The 21,224-nt window shown below is 47.1% G+C and overlaps 1 pseudogene; it reads left to right on the plus strand.

Annotated features, from left to right (window-relative positions):
* Positions 1 to 21,224, plus strand: part of LOC119376788 (cholinephosphotransferase 1-like) — an 81,362-nt pseudogene that overhangs the window by 39,691 nt on the left and 20,447 nt on the right.

Below are 21,224 nucleotides of genomic sequence, written 5' to 3' on the forward strand. Positions count from 1 at the left end.
GGTATACGCAGCGACCGACATAGCAACAAAACGGACAGTGTCGGCTTTCCGCGATATGTGTGTATGCGTCTGTATCGCGATCTGCTTCTAAACAAAACTGACACAGTTCCGGTGAAACGTGGTACGGCTGCGTGGAGGCGATTGTCTCCTGGCTAGCTGTGTGCAGCGCGTCGCCTTCTCGGCTCACGCCGTCACTGCTGGGCCGCTTGCTGTACCGCACGCGTGCATTGGAGTGGGAGTGGTCTTTGTACCCAGTTCGCTCCAAACCGTGCACAGATGCGGTGAGTAGCTCGTTTGGTTAACGGGGTGATGACGAATTTCCTGCAAGCGATGTGCACTCCGCGATGCTCTATAGCTGTCCTGGCAGCGGACGGAAACGCGTTTGGTTGGTAGCCCAATAAAAGTGTGCAGTACGGATACAACACCGCTACGCTTGCTGTACCATACGCGTGCGTTTAGTATGATAGCGTCAACGCAGAGAGGTTTCTCGTCGCCCGCGACCAACAATGCTCAGCTCCGCAGCAGCGAGCTGCTTTCGTTTCTACAAAGCGGCGCTTGCTTGAACATGGCCCCGCACAACGAGGCGGCAGTGATCGGCGGCCCAGCTCGTTCAGGTTGCCTATTAAAAGCGTGCAGTAGGCTTAAAGTAGTGCTGCGCCGCACGCGTGCCCGAGCAGATATCTGCAAATACTCATTGTGATAAGGTTGTCGGCAATAAGTCATGCTGGCGCGTTCGTCGGTGGCCGCCGCCTCACCTTCGTTCTTCTCGATGCTTACCCAAAGGCGTCGCTGCAATCGCGCGGAAGTCGGAATCAGTGATCGACCGATCTACGCACTTCTCGAAAAGACTGAAAACCTTTGGCGGCAAATTGTGGCGCCAGGAAGTTAGCGGCGTAGTTAAAATGTTATGGAACAAAACGTTATCGCGGTACGTAGGGTACGCGCTAACCGGTAGGCGTAAAGCGAAGCACTACGGCTTAAGGGGAGACGTGGGTCTTAAAAAATGGCTTTTTAAAAGTTGGGTGAATGGTACGAAATTTAATACACTTATTCAGCTTTTTCTGCAGATTCAAAATTTCTAAGTAGATTTTTAATAGCTGCATTAGAACAAAAGATATGCAATTTATAACACATATTTAAGCATATTTCTTACGGGCATTTTTGGCAGCTTTGCTTTGTCAAACACAAAAGCAAAGTATGTGGCAAGATTGCCAGGAAGCTGGTCTAGCCGGTGATGCTATTTTTTTCTTATGTTGTTCACCAAATTATAATTTTCGATTATCAGAAATAGTATGCAGCAAGAAAATTTCACTCACATTTACGTCTATTTATTTTGCATTCAAAGTTTGTTGAAGACAATCGGATTAGCATCACCGGCTAAACCAGCTCTCTGGCAGCCTTGCCACATACTTTGTTCTGTGTTTGACAAAGCAAAGTTGCCAAAAATTCCCGTAAGAAATATGCTTTTAGAGATTGCACATCTTTTGTACTAATGCAGCTACCAAAAATCTAATTAGAGATTCGGAATCTGCAGAAAAAATGGGATAAGTTTGTTAAATTTCATTCAGTTCACCCAGCTAATAAAAGAAATAAAAAAAACCCGCGTCTCCCCTTAAGCGGTCAGCGAATGCATTAGGCTCTATGAGACTCTGTCGGGGATTTGTCGCAACTACATTTTAACCGTTAGTATGCTTAAAGCGGGTACGTATTAACAAGGTTTCACTGTAGTATTGGTGTAAACAGTGAACAGATGTGGATTTTGTAACCTGAAAAAGAAAGCTTGAAAGAAGTGGGGCATGCTTGGAGGTCTTTTTGTCAATGCGTTGTTCTTAATTTAAGGGCACTTTTTTTTTACTTCATCGTAAATTCATAGTGGTAATAAAGAGGGCCATTGAAAACAGAATCTGCTTTTACTGATTTAAAACAACCCTCAACAAATTTGGATTTCAAAGCATACAAAAAAGTGATATAGCTGCATCATATCAAACAAACTTAATTATGGTTTTCTAAATTAGGGAATTGGAAAGATTCTTTGTCAAGATATTAAGCTTAGTCGTAGATGTTAACTGCTTTAATGTTGAAATTAAAAGCAGGGTTTAAGAGGACATACTAGAGTGTCAGGGCTCAGTTGCAGGCCGAGTGAACTACTGCCGAAATAAAGGGAAAAGTGCTGCACCAATCTGAGCTTCTCGTCTTTCAGGGCACGAGTGTTCTGTCTCCGAGCATCCCCATTGCACTGGTGGTGGTTCCGGCGTTCATCATCTACCAGAAGTCTAGCACCAGCATCTACGAGAACCACCCGTGCCTGTACATCATCGCTTTTGGCATGGTGGCTGCCAAGGTCACCAACCGGCTCGTGGTGGGTTCCTCCTGGCTTGTGAAGGGCGCACAAGCGGTGTTCGTGAAACCTTTCCACATAACTAATCTCCCATACTCAGTGGCTGCGAGATGTCAATGAATCCGCCCTCACACTGGGCAACCACCCTTGAAAGGTCCCGGGTTTGAATCTCTTCAACTGAGGAGCCTTCTTTCCGATAAATCTGCTCTGGTTTTCTCGCCATTAGCAGTGGACAACAGTTTCAGCTGACTGGAAAGGACAGCACCAATTGGCCTAGCTGGAGTGAAGCCACAATCCTCCCCCGTTGTCAGTGCTTTCTTTTATGTGGATGTGCAATAACTGGATACGAAACAAAGCACCCTAAGTTTCTGTATGAAGGGAACATTGTGGAAAAACACCCAGATTTGTTCAGGTCTGCATTACCATAGAAATCAGGCCTAAAGTTTACACATCAGGAATTTAGTTTTAGAATAGATGACTGTGGTGCACACTCAAGTTCCACTGACAGCTTGTATTCCTTATTTCATGATGCGTTGTATGCAGAAATGCTTGAGGTTCATATGGTTGATATATTGCCACGTGCACTTTTTGTATTTTCATGTTACTGGGCTGCTACACATGTAACCACCGTTCAGTGCAGGCCGTGCGGGAATGTGTGGGGACAGTAATGATTGTTTGAGACTGTTGTGGTAAGACTGTGCGCATGACACGTCAAGTCGAGTTTATTCTGGAAATAATGCCGTCACCAGCAATAACGCTAAAATGTTCCAGTCGTGCATGTATAAGAACCAACATGCTCAACCCATGATCAGAATACAGTCGAACCCGTTTATAACGAAATCGAAAGTGCCGCGAAAACTGGTCATTATATCGGTAGTTTGTTGTAAATGGACTCGTCCTCAACAACATGCACTTAGCTACCAAGCTTCTTTCTGTGCATTTTCATTGAAAAGTGCTAACAACCCCTCCGGTGACAAGTTAAGCCTCTTCGCTTTGTGAAGTGGTGCCCGTTGCGTGCACGAGTGAATTAAACCGCCTTTGCAGTGAACTGACACCGTTTCACTGAACCACAGTACCGCCACGTGGAGCCAATCATCCCTGGATAGTAGTTGCTTGCAGCGCATCGCCTACTCAGCTCACACCATCACTGCCAAACCCCTTGCTATATTACGCACATTTGTGCGTTCTTCGTGCCCACTTCACTTCGGACCGTGCACGGGTGCGGCGAGTAGCCTGTTCGTTCAATGGGGCGAAGACAACCATTTTGCAAGCAACGCACACTCTACGTCTCCACGATGCTCTGACGGTCCTGCACGACGAGGCGTGGCACACTTGGGTTGTCGCCTGATAAAACACGTAATAAATGCTCCCTCTAAGTGCATCGACGTTTCTTGGTGCCTGTGCCACTCAACACCAGAAAGCTACTTCAGTTTCCACGAAGCGACATGCACGTATCTCGCACGGCGCGGCGGCAGTGAACTTGCGAACGGCAGCATCACCGCTTGTACTGCTTGTACCGCCGTCAATCCGAAGAGTGTACGCCACACATACAGCCGAGCAGATAGCTGCAGATGCCTGTGGTAAGGTTTATGACGATAAGTCATAATGGCACGTTCGTCGCTGGCCACCACATCGCCTTCACTCTCTTCTGATGCTTATCCGTGAAGAATTGCCGCAATCGCGCGGAAGTCATAATCATTGATCGACCAGTCTCTGCCATTACCTAAAAGACGAAAGACATTTTGCGGCACATTGTGGCATCGACGCAGTTAACTTATATGTGCGGAAAAGTTATCGCGGTCATCGCCTATTGCATTTTATGGCTTCTTGCGTTCCACAACATAGGTTCATCGTAGGCGGTCGTAGCTGCAGAGAATGGCAGCAGAAAAGGTTGCCGTGCGAAAGCTAACCGCAAGGCTTCATGCTGCCGCCTGTTTTTTCTTTTTTTATTTCTCACTGCCATCCTGCCACTGAAGAAACGCCCTGGAAATTGAGTGACCTCGCTCGCAGCGTCCGAAATTGGCATGCAGTGCTCGCCGATCTAGGGTATCTTCGTCACGAGTAAACTGGAGCAGGGATGCGTGAGTGCGCGCCTCTCTCATGCTTGAGAAGGCCTCTTTTAGCTTTTTTTGCTTCGTATGCGCCATATTTTTTACTGCGACCATGTCTGAAGTGTTCATTGTAAAAGTAGGAGGCTTTGAAAAATGTTCGCTATATGTGGACGCAGTTTCAATGAGTAGTGTAGGAAAATCGTAAGTGCATCAAATATGGTCGTTCTAACCGATAGATCGTTATAAGTGGGTTTGACTGTATTCGACGATTGATGACCGTACTCGTCACTCTCGTTGCATTGCTCACTTCTACAGTTAGTGTTGCTTGACTTTCTAGGCAACGTTCACCAAATAAAGAGTTTCGTCTTTAACCGTCCCACTGCCGACTTCTTGCCCATCACAACCACGGGACAACATTAAGTGTTTAAGTGTGAATTATGCTTAACATTAGAAGTTGGCATGGCACAATACGGGAAGGGATAGTTCCTATGGTGTGTCTCGTAATCCTATTGTACTTTTGGCTCATGAAACTTCGTATTTTTTGTCAAGTTAAATTGCGTTTCCACATGTTCATGCAGGTGGCGCACATGTGCCGTAGCGAGATGGACTACATGGACTCTGCTTTGCTTGGTCCTGGCATGCTTTTCCTCAACCAGTACTTCAACACTTTCATCAACGAGTACATCATCCTGCTTGTCTGCCTTGTAAGTAACACTGTACCCTGTCACAGCATTGACTGAACAATTGTTTAGACTTCAGTTTGCTCATCTCAGTGGCAGATTAATGCAAAACATGCCCTAAAAAGAGATGAAGCAAACTTATTAGTCAACTGCCAATTTTTCGGACATGCTTGAAAATTTGCACGCTTTCACGGCGCTGTCACAAGCCCCATAGACGTCAGTGTATTAGAACATCTGAAATTTCAGATGTGGAAACTCTTTGGCATGCAATTTTTCCGACTTTCTGCCCAAACTGCAGTTCCAAAACTGCATTACTTGAAGCCTCCACCTCAATTGAATCTATGATCTCGTAGGTTCGAACCAGTGCTTTCATGAGTTGATCTGTTGTGGACATAGCAGTGTCGAAAAGTCAGCTTTGCCACAGTGCCTAAGTGTTTGGGGTGAAGCAGACCGAAAATCCGAAGGGGCCATTATCACGGCACAGTGCGGCGATGTCTTTACCGTAGGTCGGCAAACTCACTCATCTCGACTCGCTCCGACTGAGATCTCACTCACTCGGACTCAGTTAAGCCGTGAGTCAGTCCGAGTGAGTCCGGCTGAGTTATATTTTGGCGAGTCTGAGACCTAGTGAGTCTTGAAGATAATTTTTGTGAGTCTAAGTCCGAGTGAGATTGGTTGACGAAAATATTCGCGAGTCTGAGTTCAAGCGAGACCGGTAGACGAAAATTTTGGTGAGTCTGAGTCCGACTGAGTTCAGTTAATGAAAATATTCGTGAGACTGAGTCCAAGTTATTCCAACCGAGAAAAGTTTTGGTGAGTCCGAGTCCGGTTCAGGAAAATTTATGTGATTCTGAGCCCAAGTCAGTGTGGCTAAGTAAAATTTCGGTGAGGTTGTATATGGGTGAGCCTGATTGGGCAATGAGCCTGGCTGAGAACAATCATGGTGAGTCTGAGTCTGCCTGAGTCACGAGTCTAGCTCACTCAGTGAGTTCGAGTGAGCTCTATTTTTAACAGCGACGACACCACACGGTAAATGCTTAGGCACAACAATAAGGTCAGGCCTGCCAGGTCGGAAGTTGCATCGGTATAGGAAGCACAAAGTGATGGACAGACGGAGGCGTCGTCTGGGGAAGACTTCGTGCGGCCGATGATGTCAAGCAGTAGTAGATCCCTTTTCTATTCTTCCCCAATGTCAATGAAGTCGGACACTGAAAAGATGGAGTGCAGCATATTCGCGTAGGTGTCATCAGGGTGCAGGTGGCCAGATTTGTGCACGACTGAGTAGGAAAATTCTTGCAGGTGCAAAGCCCAGCAACCAAGCCGCCCAGAGGGACCTTTTAGAGAGTTCAGCCAGCAGAGTGTGTGGTGGTCGGTAACTACCGAAAATGGGTGTCCGTATAGGTATGGCCTAAATTTCGCGACCGGCTGAACGAGAGCTGAGCACTCGCGCTCTGTGATGGAGTACTGGGGATCTTCGATTTTCGGACTTCTGGCAGTTCGCTGGCAGCCAGAGATAGCCAGAGGGTCGGCCAGCTAGTTTCGGTCGGGACAGGAAACAGTCTTGGTCACGTGTATGGGAAGCCAGAGACAACCCGAAGCTGCCCGAAGATTACAAAATCGAATGCTGGGACAGCCAGCGTAAACGTAAACAAACGCTACCGCCGTGGCAGGAAACAAAACTTTCCGCCGCGTGCGCGTTGGTTTTTTCTGCATTTCCCGCTTGAAAATATGTGGCTAGGTTTGCTGAATACCTGAAGTGATATTCTCGAGCATACGCATTTGGGATACGATCACGTACGTTCGCAAGATCGTATGCAACTCGCCCCGTCCGCGAAAAAAACAACCAGCTAGCGCACGGTGCCACGAAAGTGATGCAAGGTGAGCTACCGCGCCGCTAACGGCTTAACCGCTTAACCAGCTCACGTCTGCTTAGTACGTGTAACAGTTGCTGCACAACACGATGCGAAAATCTCGTGAAAGTGATCGTGTCCCCAAAAGAGCTCGAGAATCTATCGCGTACTACGTCGCACACACGTGTTGACCAGCTTGCATTTTGTCATAACTTGAGACACGCGGCAGTATCGGTACCACCAGTGCGCATTATATCTAAAATAAACTTCGGTGTGACGCGTCTTCAACTCGTTTTGGCAGATGGTGCCTGAGCCTCTTTTCCAGTTCTAAGTGGCACTCCAAAAATGTCATGTAGCTCAGCTTTTATTTGAGCTACTAGGTGATAACCGCGTACATACTGCAGACATTATTAGTAAGAGGTGGGAAAAGACAAAGCTGACGACGAAATAAGCAACAAAGGATGTATACATTTCTGAATTCATCTCAGTTTCATAATACCATACCTCATATACTGGCCCGTAGATCAAAGTACGCTCGCACGCCGTTCGCGACCAACAAGCATCACACAAAAAACATTGTCGCGATCGCTTTTATTCAATCAGTGCATTTTATCAACATCGAAAACCTAGTTGAAATGGTTAAGTTCTAATGGGGTTCACGCACGCAAACATACGACGGAGCGAAATAGCTAGTTCGATCACAATCACCTCAGCTAAATCCACATAAAGCACACACGACACCACAATCGAATACTACTACGAAAAAATAAACTCAAAAGAGGTCTCCGTGCACGACGCAGTTAGAACGCGACAGTTCGCCACGTTGTTCACGAAAGGAAACTTCATGGGACAGGTAAGGAAAGTGATAAACATTAGCTCCAAATGCTCGCCGCCACTCGTAATCGTGCCATCTCGCACGGCGGAATGGCGCCGAGCATAAGGACAAGCGAAGGTGTAGTTCGCAAGCTTCCACATTGCAATCCATCGAGTCCTCACAAAGATGGCGGCGAGCGTGTATTGTCTCTTTTCAGCGTCTGCTAGCCCGAAACCTTCCAGAGAGCTTCTACGACTAAATTGTCCTGGAAGCTTCTGGCGACCCTCGGGTTCCCCATGGGTCGCCAGAACCGTCCAACCCGAGAAAAATGAACGCCAACCGGAAGTGCGCCGCGGGGGGGTCGGAGCAACCCGGGAAAAACGAGCACGCTCTGGCTGGCTTTGGCAGCCCGCGGGTAGCCAGAAGTGGAAAATCGAAGAGCCCCACTGTTGTTGAGCTAGCACTGCGCCGATGCCATGGCCACTTGCGTCCGTACGGATTTTGGAAGTGGCAGCAGGGTCAAAGTGGGCTAAAATCGGAGGAGTAGTGAAGAGCACGATAAGATGCGAGAACGCAGAAGCCTCTTCTGAGCCCCATGAAAACAGGACGTCTTGCTTGAGGAGCTGCATAAGAGGTCTCGCTATGTCCACAAAGTTTTTCACGAAGCATCGGAAGTAAGAACATAGCCTGAGAAAGCTGCCTTGCAGGTCATGGCACAGGAAAGTTTTTGACTGTGCTGATTTTTGCTGGGTCTGGTTGTACACCGTTAGCGTCCAGTAAATGGCCAAATACTGTAATTTGGTGGTGGCCAAAGTGCCATTTGGACGAGTTCAGCTGCAGGCCAGCGCGACGGAAGATGTCTACGACTGCTGACAGGTGCTACGTATAGTTTCAAATGTTGCGAAAAAAACGACATCGTCCAAGTAACACAAACAGGTGAACCACTTAACCCTTTGAGGGTTGAATTTTCGAGAAATGCAGTCCAAAACTGTGTAATTCTTTTGTTCTTCAGATTATTCTATTTAAGAAAAAAATTGTCTAGAATGTTCTTGGGTGACCGTAAAGTGACCAAAAAAATGATTTTTGTTGTTACATACCCATGGTTTATTTGTAGTAACATCAAGCAAAATGCGAAAAAAACATAAGATTTTTTTTATAAATAAAAATTATGCATTGTACTAAACATAGCTCACAGACATACAAAAATAACCGCACCAGAATACTTTTCCGGCAAAAAATGTCCATGCTCCCCAAAACAGGAAGCGCAACCACAGCAGTGTTGTTTGTATAATGTAGCGCCACACGGAAACAGATGTAATTTACTCGCATAATTTGCGCACTTTTTTTCGCGAATTTGGAGCTCCGAAAAGGGGGTGCGCAAATTACGCGGAGATTTCGCGAGCACATCTGAAATAACGCACAATATATAGTCCTAACACGCGCGATATAATACATTAAAGAAGAAAATAAATTATAGCGCAAACGAAGGGTTTTTAACAGAATTAGCACGTACTTTAACCAGCCAGATTCGGTCATGCGCGGTCTAGTCAGAATCACTGGTTGAGAAGTCCGACTGAGAATCATCGCCGCGGCCGCTGTCACCGCTTTCCCAAAGCGCGTCGTCCTTGGTTCCGTCGAGTGCGTTGAGGCGTCTTCTTGAAGCTCTTCGCGACAATGCTGGGAGTAACGAGGTGCCACGGCACGGCGATACCGGTGGGCCTAAGCTCTCGCACATATTTGAAAAGGTATTCTTCAACGGCAGCAAACTTTCCATGCTTCGGTCCTCGGAACGGTCTCCTTCCCGGTCTTGTATTAAAAAGCGAACTCTTCTGCGGCACGGTTCCCGTTTCCTTAGGCAAATTCTATAACAGTGAGCTTGAATTTTGCCGAATAGTTATTGTAGCTCAGCGCAAGAGAACAGTGAAAACGCAACTGGCTGATCGCGAAACCTAAACTTCCGAATCAACGAAGGCTGCGTCGCAGCGCGGATGGCGCGGACGCAGAGGAGGAGGGTCAGCGCGGGAAAATGTTGGCGCGACTGGCCCTCGCACGCCTCCGATGCAGAAAGTAGTCCGTGCCGTGTCGCGTGCATGCATTCTCACAGCGGGAGAACGCTCGAACAGTTCTGACAACCGGTGAACAGATTAACGGTTGGTACGGTCTCGGCGGTTTCCAGAGAATAGAACGAAGTAATCGAAGAAGGGACTTCGCACTCGCAGCCTGTCTTGTGTATGACTGCGCTCGCCTGCTCGGTGAGGGCCGTGGGCGCGGCGGCGCGGCCGTCCAAAGTTCGCCCCGTGCGCGCGCGCCGGCGAGCTGGCTCGAGCGGGGCGGGGAGCGCAAAATATGCGAGTAAACATTTTTTTTAGCAAAGCTGGCTAAATATTAGGGGTGCGCAAATTATGCGGGTAAATACGTAATTGCACCCCAGGGAGCAATAAACGAGAGTCACTAGCGGTCACCCTTTGAGAGATTAGAAACCAGACAGCCATCAGCTTTGCGGGCACGAGAAGCGTTGACCACCCGAAAGACGATACCAAAACCAGCCGCACCGCGTGCGCGCGTTCTGATGCGCAAGTGAAAGCCGCCGCGCCACTTCAGAAAGAAAGAAAAAAGAAAACGCCAACGCATGTACATTGGCGCATAAAAAAAAATTCCACGTATTCCCGAAGTGTGGCAGCACATTCCAAGCAAGAGAAATGATCGAAAAAGGCACGTGTTTTAAACATACAGGCTATGCCATACATTTACGACGAAATCCCTCAACTCTGAGCAGAGGCTTTAACCGTGGTCCATCATTCATTCAAAGGTGGCTGGAGCATTACAAAGTCCGAAGGCCATGACCTTGAATTGCTATAAGCCATCAGGGGTGATAAATGCAGTATTTTCACAATCCATATCATTCACCTCAATCTGCCAGTACCCGGAACGTAGGTGTATGGAGGAAAATAGCAGGCACCATAGAGCATCATCTATTCGTGGTAGAGGGTACACGTCTTTTACAGCGAAAGCTGTTATGAGATCGTTTCAACGGCCGTTCTTGGCGCCGTAGTTGTCCGCCGCCGCCGGTGTCCGTAACCACTATCGCACGAAATAAGAAAAAAAAGGAAATATTAAAAAATTTCCAGAATGGAACGAGGCTCGAACCTCGGCCCTCTGTGTGGGAGCCCAGTGTTCTACCTCATGGCCATGCTGGTGCTTGAAACTGCGTTGCAAAAACCCTATACAGGGTTCATGTCGGGAAGGAACCACATTAAATATGTAATGTAGAGTGGTAGAAGAGTAAAATAACAACCAGGCGTCACACAAATGCGAATTCTGTAACCGGGCGTCACGCAATGCAAATTGCGCAATGGCTGGGTTGTTGAGTGCTTCCAACCCATTACAAAGGCCTCTGCGATAATTCTTCATCGTCATCAGCCACAGCATCAACAAGTCCACATAATGACTTACAGGTGTTTAGCAAGTACCACGGTTCTCCGCAGGATGAAGAAAAATTGCATAGTGGCTGCTTCCCTACTTCACAAAATTATGATATATCGTAGTGGTTCCTGGCAAGTGCGCTTCTATTGGTTGCCAAGGAAGCCCATAAGGCTCCCATGATCCATTTCCTCAGGCTCTCAATAAAGTTAATTCCTTCTCTCTCTCGCTTTCCGTTTCTCCGGTTAACGTATGTTATAAAGCGTGGTGGGACAGTTAAATAACGGCCGGTCGTCACACAATATGAATTACGTAACTAGTGGGTCGTTTAAAGCTTCCAACCCATTACAAAGGGCTCAGCCATAATTTCATCGTCATCAACCACCGCAATAACAAAGTGCACATAATGCCTTACAGATGGTATCTCACTTCTCCGCAGAATAACGAATGTCGTAGTGGGTGCTTCCCAACTTCCCAAAAATTATGATTTGTGCCATAGTGGGTACGTTGCTAATGTACTTGTATTAGTAGCCACAAGGGAGTTTATAACGGGCTCTAGAAATACCGCTCTTCCAGCTTTCGCTGTGACTGTGCTGCGCTTTCCGCGCAGGCCTGGCTTTTTTTTTTTGCAATTCTGTTTTGGTGTTTATAATCGACACAAACGCCATGTGCAGTCTTTCTTGCAAACTAGCACAACAGGGGATGCCTAAGGACTGCAGGATGGCTAAATGATGTGCTCTGCGAGCATTTTATCGACCTCACTTTGGACAATTTGACGCTCAGTCACCGACACGCAATATGAATAGGAGTCTCATCACCAGTGTTTCTGTGGTAGGTCACACCAGTAGCTTGCCCAAATGGACGGCCGCTGAGATCGAAAACATCAATGTAGGACAGCAGAACCCGGTGATGCTCGTCAGTCTGCTGCAGTGTTAACAAAACTTGATACTTCGTGAGATGGTGCATAGCTTTTGGGAACAAAAGTCCAAAAATATAAAGTCACATAAAATGAGAGACACGGGACGGCATAGCGCCCATCCTGTGACATAGTGGAGCCTGTCCTGTCTCTCGTTCTGTGTGGATTTTTTGCACTTTGATGTTCCCTAACTGTGTGTCTCTTGTAAAGGATTTCACTGTACCAGTTTAACAAGGCGAAACGGCGAAATAAGCTTCGAATAACAGAGAGCTGAGCTAGTTTGTAAGTATTCATTCTAAAATGACTGGGCGTGCAAACAAGAAAGTCCGGACACCACAAACGCGTTTGTGGTGTCCTGGCTTCTTTCTTGTGTCCGTGTTTGCACGCCCCGTCTTTTTAGAATGCAAAATAAGATTACTTAAACCAGGTGGAGCATTCTGGTGCGTGTGCAGAATCCAAGAACGCTGGTGTGCCAATTCACAGCCCTGCAGTGTGGTATCCTGACGAGTGACTCGAATTGTGTGCAGGTATACTCTGTGGCCGACCTTCTTCACTACTCGGTGATAGTGTGCAACCAGATCTGCGCCCACCTCCAGATACCGCTGTTGCGGATCGTGCCCAAGTACGCCGTGGACACTGCCTCCTCGTCGGTCTCCTCCGACAAGCATTCGGCCACCCAGTCACAGGCCGGTGAGTGGTTGATCTCTTCCGGCTTTTAGCTGCCAGGCACACCTTCAGAAAGACATGTGTGGCCATGACTATGTCTTGAGTCAGAGAGAGTGTGCCCAAGTTGCAACTTTCGGCTGCTCTTAAGCTCCATTCACATTGAAGAATTGCTCGACAAATCGTGCGACACAATGCACGACTGGAAAAAGCCCTTGTCGCGCCAATCGGTCGGAGGCTGTTTTTTTGTTGCCAGGAGAAAAGCATCGCTTGTTGCCAGTTGGAACATCAGGTTGTACGCGCGGAACGGAGAGCTGGCATTCCAGCACGGCTGGACACATCTCCCTTCTTCTCGGCTGTCATCGCACGACCGAGTGTTTACACGGCACTTTTGTTACCTCACTCCCACGAAAGAAAGCTTCCTGGTGTGGAGGAGCTGCACATTCCATTGGAAAGGGGAAAGCACAGAACACCTCCGAGCGCCCCGATTAGACCAAGCCAATGTACTCAGTTTCGACGAGCCTGATGCCACCAAAATGCTTGAGAGCAACTTTTTCCTGACTTATGCAACAACAGACTTGTATATGGCTACAGTTGTAAGCAAAGGCATCAGCGTTGTCATTTACTCAGTGCACTGGTTGTCCTGATTGTCAAGGAATGGTATTACAAAAACATTAAGATGTGTTTGTTCCTATAACTTATGCCTTGTGGAGCAGATTGTTTGCCGAAGGGATAACATGATGTTTAGAAACAACGCATTAGTCCTCTGGAGTCTAGCAGTGAACCGATCGCCATCACCAGTGACTGTCTGCATTGCACCCACCGTTAAAATGGGTGGTGTTTGGGAAGAATGCAGAAGCCAGTCCACTAAACATTCAACTTTTCGTCGGGTGAATTTGAGCACAGCAAAGCAAGCAGCCTCGTCAGTACAATGATAGCAGTAGTCAATCATTGAAGTTTGTCGCCAGATGAAATATGTCCACTTTTATTGCGATAGCAATTATATGGACAGTCTCGGCTGACTTTTGCCGTTGCCGTCGCCGCCGTCATGCACCGTATATGTATATGTGTATATATATATAAAGGCCACAAAGAAAAATAATTAAAGAAAACTTTCCGACGCGGAATCGAACGGGCGACCTCTCGTTTTGCAGTGCACGCCGTTAGATGGTTAGGCCACTAACAGGACCATCTTTCAGCCTGCTAACGGCGAGCTATTTATATACACCATTTACTTCAGCATGTTTTCTTGGTCACCACATAGGTGGCGCGATGTGTGCGCGTGGCGCGCTTTAAAGATGGTCGCCCCGCTCCTGCGAATGCCGTTGCTCTTTGCCCTACAGGGCTTGGTCGTCTTCGTGTGCTTATCTCGAGGAAAGAAGGGGGCAGCCGGGGGGGTGGAGTGGGGGGTTGTATGTCTTGTGCTTTCCCCGCGATGTCTGCGCTGAAGTCCAGAGCGTACGAAGATCACTTCGCTCGCTCCAGCGGCCGCGTTTGCGAAAGGAGCGCTGTTCAAACAGAAATAAGTAACAACTGTGACGTTTAGTTCGCGCTCGTCCTGTGTGTACCTGTTCGTTCGTTTCGTGCGTCCTGCTTTATGTTTGAGCAGTGTGCTTCCAGTGTCGAGCTGTGACGCATGATAGTTCACGCTCGTCCTGTGTGCGTTCTTTTCATGCATCCTTTGGGCTCGAGTGTCACACTGGCAATTTCAAGCTGCTTTCCATTCTTTGCGTTACATTCTAATTTATTGCTATCGCATTCATTGCTTCGTCGTTGCGGAGAAACTGTGGCTCTTTTACTCACGTCATCGTACATTGCAACGTAACTGGCAGTGGTCGCGCAAGTTCGACAATGTATGTGGCCACCGAGGATTTTGATGACATGATCACAGTTGGTCCAAAGTTCAAATTATGAATTTTTTATGGCAAAAGCCTTATATGTCTGATGCAAAGGTGGCCTTGAATTGTGGCAAGAGCACAAAACAGCAAAAAAGAATAAGATGTCACGTGGCCTCTTCAAGGGGTAGCTGATTCCAAGTTTCGAAGCTGAGTTTACTCGGCCATACAAATCTCCTGAATACAGAGATCACTCTGAGCAACTGTGAAGCTCAGGAAATGCTGATAAAAAATTTCATTTTGACATAAAGTCAATTTTACGTGGTGCACCTACTGACATTCAAACCAGCATGACGTCGGGTTACATTGTCAGTTCTGGTGACTTCACACACCAATATGGCTAGCTGTGATGACGTCAGGTATCAAACATACAAAATGGCCGCTTTTTTGTCACCAACAGAGCAAAAGGTGTAGCTGCCATGGAAATGTCACAATATATGCATTAGGACACGATGTCAGGGTGCAGTAGGAAAATTTTAAAGACACGTTTTAATGAATTGTTCAGGGTAACTCATGCTTACCAGTACATTTTCTAGGCTCATGAGGGCTTTCATTCAACGCCAAAAAAAGAACTGGAAATGTTGATGTCGGGGCAGTCCTTTCAGCGTAGCTCGAGGTACATGAACTGCACATTCACTTCATCTTTGCGGTGTTCACGTGACTTGGAAAAATTTAAAAAGACAGCTTTGGAGTGACAGAAGATGCTCAGCCAGGGCCTAGTGGGTTGAGGCCGAAGCAGTATGCAATGCCAGAGGAGGCTCAACAAGCACGAAAGGAGACAAAAGCATTCTGATGTGACGTTTCAGCCTTGAATGCACCAAGGCCTCTCCGAGCGTAATCTTAGCGATGGTTAAGTGACTTGGATGGACTACGTCATCTGCAACATCCTCCGATTTGGGCTTATCCAGGCTGTGTTTATGGATCTGCACCGGGTGATGCAAAGGCACGAACTATCGGCACGTCACCTTTGTAGAATTCGCCCTCCTTCAGTTTCAAGAAGCAAGGTGAGGAGGAAAAGAGCACCCATTCCTTTTGCTGTTTGTACGTGCAAAGTCAGTGTGCTTGCATGCACACACATCTGCCATGCCAAAGTTACTTCATCATTGGGCTGGTCAGTAGTGCATCACTGCCAGGCAGTAGTCAACATAAAACAACGGTTTTGTGGCTTTAGCAGGCATGAGTAGCCAGGTTGCCTGTACTTGTTAGTGTTGCAGTGCATCCACGATTTGGTGGTGAAACTTCGCTATCATCTCTGGTGACTACATAGTACAGTCGAACATGGACATATCGAACTCGCATATATAGAATTTTCGGCTGTATCGAACTCGTAAATTATCCCCTTGAAAATCATCTGTAAAAGTATAGATATTTGCACGTTTACATTAGATATAGATATTGCACGTTTACATACATCCAACACTGCGCGAACTGGAACACGCGCTTCGGCACTCGCTGTGCCCCGCGACCTTCGCGGCACCGCGCCCCCGCTGACACCTGACACGCTCGAAAAACGTGAGGGCGAGAGGGCTCAGACTGTACTACTGTTCGTTGCATTTCCAACTTTGCGGAACGGCTTCTTTTTTTCTTTTTTTCTCGCTCTCTCTCTTTCTCATTGCTTTCTCCGCGTTACCGTCGGCTCGGAGAGCAGGAACAAAGGAGCTGGCGGCTTCCTCCTTTCGCCTTTCTCTCTTTTTTTTGTTGCTGTTTTGTCAGTTTTGATCAGCCAACCACAGCCCGCGCCTTTCGTATTTGCTCATCCAATACAGCTCGCACATTGTTCAACCGGCGACTTGTTCAAGTGGATGTTTCCTGACAGCGAGGTGGCCAAATCATTTTCTTGTGGCGAGAAAAAATGTGCGTTTGTTGTGCGTGGACTTAGGCCATTTTTCTTGTTGTGCTTGCAAGAAGAGGTACAGAAGTCCGAATATTACGTCGTGCTTTTTGATGAGTCAGTGAACGACTTCCTGCAAGAAAAGCAAATGGACGTGCATGTGCGGTATTGGGACCCACACACAAGGTGGTCACTAGGTACTACACCTCCGCTTCATGGGGCACTCCACAGCAGAGATATGCAGGAGATACTTCTGAAAACTTTGGAGCCTTTGCCACTTGGCAAGATTCTTCAGATCTCTATGGACGGGCCAAATGTGAACCTAAAGTTTTTCAGGAACATGCAAGCTCTTTCAGGGAAACCATCAGGTCTAGTGTGTCGACTTGGGGACGTGTGGCCTCCATACTGTCCATAATGCCTACAAAGCACGTGTTGCAGCCTCTAAGTGGGGCATCGACATTCTACTGTCAAGCATGAGTGCACTCTTCCATGACTTGCCTGCATGAATTGTGTCCCATCATTCAATGGGTGGAATACACAATTGTGATTGAGAGAGCTTTGCTTCTTTGGAATGATATGAAGAAATATGTGGAGTCCGCAAGAAGCGAGCAGGTGAGCTTACCGAAGTGTGCATCCTTTGAAAATGTGAATAACTTTTGTCGCGACTCGTTGACACTGGCAAAACTGAACTTCGCCCTCTGTGTCGCATCGATTATTCAGCCATTCCTGAAAGACTTTCAACCCGACAAACTCATGATCTTCTTTCTTGGGAGACACCTTGAAAGTATTGTGCGGAAGCTCCTTTCAAAATTCATGAAAGCCTCAGTGTTGTCGTCATTGGGAGGAGGGGTGGAGGTTGATAACCCCATTAACCGCGCTCCACTTGACAAAGTGGATATTGGTCCCAAGTGTGAACAAGCACTGCAGGATTCAAAAGCTAGTGCAAACGATGCATTTCAACTCAGATTGGAGTGCAAACAATTTTCGGCAGCTGTGACCAAGAAAATACTGGAACGAAGTCCCCTGAAGTCATCTTTGGTTAGAAACCTGTCCTCTCTAGACCCACGGCTCATGTGCTGAAAGCCGGATCAGTGCCTGGCGGGCCTAAGGAAGGTGCTAGACACCTTGACCATGGCAGGAAGACTGAGCGACAGCCGGGGAAATGTGTACTTGCAGAGTGCACCGAAATGCTGGAAGAGTTCAAGCATGAGCTTCGCCTCTTTGAGAGGAGCGTTTGCAGGCTGGATGAGTTCTTTCGCGAACCCTTGAGCTTCCATCCCTCCTACAAAGAGCTATGGAAAACAGTCAAGCTCCTCCTTGTTCTTTAGCCATGGACAAGCAAGTGTTGAACGGGGGTTTAGTGTCAACCGCCAAATAATGTCAACCGTAAACCGCCAAAAGAGCTCCGATGGGCTGTGTCCGCAGCGAGGCAGCACTACGGTGCACACTTAGGATCAGAAAAGAAAATGCTAATCAAACAAAAAGATGCTTGATTATGGAGGAACTTGAATGTATGTAGCTGAAGAGGAAGAAACTGGGAGCAGTTGTTGCTGATTTGATAACCTCTGCTGATGGCTTTGCCGAAAAAGCAGAAGTGACCGGGGACATCAGACATGTAATGAAATCCAAGAGCCTGTGGAAGACTGCAAAAGTTAAGACCGATGAACTTGACAGCATCAAGACACAAATAGAAAAAAAAAACTGAAACACCTGCCCAGAGCTTCTAATGTAGTGAAACTGTGCTATAAGTGAAGTGAACATCATTTGTGTTGTGCAATAAAATTTGCCGTTAACTACAATGGTGTTCCTTAAATGTTTTGGAACGTCCTTGAAAAGTCCTCGAATTTTTCTCTTGGAAACCTGTACGAACCCTGCTTACCTCATTTTCGGCGATTTTAATGCTCACAGCAGCCTGTGGGGCAACTCTTGCACCGACGTGTGCCACCTCATTGAGTTTTACAGCGAAAGCTGTTATGAGATCATTTCACCGGCCGTTTTTGGCGCCGTAGTTGTCCGCCGCCGCCATTGTCCGTAACCAGTATCGCTCGAAATAAGAAAAAAAACACGAAATAAGAAAAAAATTCCAGGATGGAACTAGGTTCGAATCTGGGCCCTCTGCGTGGGAGCCCAGTATTCAACCTCTGAGCCATGCCGGTGCTTGAAACTGCTTTGCAAATAGGTCCTATACAGGCTTCATGTCGGGAAGGAACCACATTAGCATATGCAATAGCGTGGTAGAAGAGTAAAATAAGCACCAAGCGTCGCACAACGCGAGTTCTGTAACCAGGCGTCACACAATGCTGATTGCGCAACGAGTAGGTTGTTGATGCTTCCGACCCATTACAAAGGGCTCTGGCATAATTCTTCATCATCATCAGGCACAGCATCAACAAAGTGCGCATAATGCCTTACATGCGTTTAGCAGGTACCACGGCTCTTCGTAGAACGACAAAAAATGGCACAGTGCCTGCTGCCCTACTTCTCAAAAATTACAATGATTTAGGGTAGTGGGTTCCTCGCAAGTGCACTTGTAGTATTGGTTACCAAGCAAGCCCACAAGCGCATGATCCATTTCCTTGGGGTTTTAGTAAAATTACACTGATTTAGAGCGTAGTGGGTTCCTCGCAAGTGCACTTGTATTGGTTGCCAAGGAAGCCCATAAGCGCATGGTCCATTTCCTCGAGGTTTCAGTAAAATTACACTGATTTAGAGCGTAGTGGGTTCCTCGCAAGTGCACGTGTATTTGTTGCCAAAGAAGCCCATAAGCGCATGGTCCATTTACTTGGGGTCTCAGTAAAGTTCTCCCCCCCCCCCCCCCCCCCCCCCGTCTCTCTCCCATGTCAACGTATGTTATGCAGCATGACGGGAGAGGGAAATAGCGACCGGGCGTCACCCAATGCAAATTACATAACTGGTGGGTCGTTTAAAGTTTCCAACCCATTACAAAGGGCTGAGCCAGCCATAATTCTTCCATTGTCATCAGTCGTCGCGTCTACAAAGTGCACATAATGCCTTACAAACGTGCAGCTGATGCCTCGCTTCTCCGCAGAATGACGAATAATGGCTTAGTAGGTGCTTCCCAACTTCACAAAAATTGTAGTGGTTACCTTTCTAGTGTACTTGTATTGTAGCCCCAAGAGAGCTAACAACGGGCTCTAGAAACGCCGCTCTTCCAGCTTTCGCTGTGACTGTGCTGCGGTTTTAGCACAGGCCTGGCGTTTTTTTTGCCACAGGTGCATGTTTTTACTAAACAGAAAGAACCCACATTTTTTTAGCCTCGCGAACAAAACATATTCATCCACAGATCTTAGCATCATCTAAGATGAGGCTAAGGTCTGGAATAGCGTGAAGAAAGTAAAGAAGGCAACAAACGTACTTGGTGGCTAGGAGTAAAGCCTGGAAGAACAAGCTAACTTTCTGGAAGCACATGTCGAATTCATATCCAGTTCGACACACTATTCCGAAACCTTCCAAAGGTACACAACGAGATTGGAACGACAGTGGTTAGAAAGAAAGTCTACAAAGAATGAAGCTTGCTATCAACCATACCACTTAGCAGAGCTACGGGCAGCACTGAACGGTTCCAACAAATCTGCCGCAGGTTCTGATCACATTGTATACAATATGTTAAAACACATATCCTATGAAACACAAAAAACACTGCTTTCCCTGTACAATGCCATATGGTTTTCTGGCAAGATGCCTACTGCTGGGAAAGAGGCTATTGTGGTCCCTATTTTGAAACGGCAAGGATTCAACCTCCGTCACAGGCCTATTACATTGACAAGTTGCCTGTGCATAAGCTCTTCGAAAAAAATGATAAACTGCCGGCCAATACATTTCCTCGAAACAAACAAATGACTTGACCTGTACCAGTACGGATTTCGAGAGGGTCGAGCCACAACTGACCACTTAATACGTATTGAGGCACAAATCCGGAAAGCTTTTATAGGCAAGCACTTTTTCCCCTGTGTTCCTTGACATGGAAAAGGCCTATGTCACAAGATGGCGCTTTGGAATATTGAGAGACATTTTATACTTAGGGGTACGTGGTAGAATGTTAGATATAGTAGAGGGTTGCTTGTTGGATCGTACATTCCGTGTCCGAGTAGGAAATGTTTGATGGAGGCCATTTCTTCAAGAGATTGGAGTGCCACAGGGTGGTGTCCGTAGTTCTACACTTTTGCTTATCACAATGAGAACCTTGTGGCTGTGCATCCCGCATAACATGTTCTATTCCACGTATGTCGATGGTGTGCAGATTTAAGTCTTGTAATCTTGAAATGTGTGAGCGGCAGGTTCAGCTTGGTTTGAACAAGGTCTCTAAATGGGCAGACGAGGATGGGTTCAGACTGAATCCAGAAAAAAGCACTTGCGTCTTATTCTCTAGAAAGAGGGACATTGATCTGCATGGTCAACATCTGTCTGTAAAAACGGAGCATAAATTCTTAGGTCTAATCCTAGACATAAGGCTAACCGTCGTATCACACATCAAGTATTACATACCTGCCAAGTCTCCCGGATTTCGACCATTTCTTACGTTTGGCAGGAAAATCTCCCGGAAATTGAAATTTCTGTGCGGGATCTGGTGAAATTGACAAATATCCAACCCAATCCGATCCAGGTTTTTTGCGAACCCATCGCATATAAGCTCTGTGCAGATATAACTCCGCCGCCGACCAAGGTGCCTCTGGCGGAAGCAAGCACAGGTCTGATAGGAAACTCCAGCCCGCTCGCTCCACAGTCCCATGGTGACGGCGCATGAC

This window comes from Rhipicephalus sanguineus, unplaced genomic scaffold (genome assembly GCF_013339695.2).
Source record: "Rhipicephalus sanguineus isolate Rsan-2018 unplaced genomic scaffold, BIME_Rsan_1.4 Seq225, whole genome shotgun sequence".
In the NCBI taxonomy this organism is placed as follows: Eukaryota; Metazoa; Arthropoda; class Arachnida; order Ixodida; family Ixodidae; genus Rhipicephalus; species Rhipicephalus sanguineus.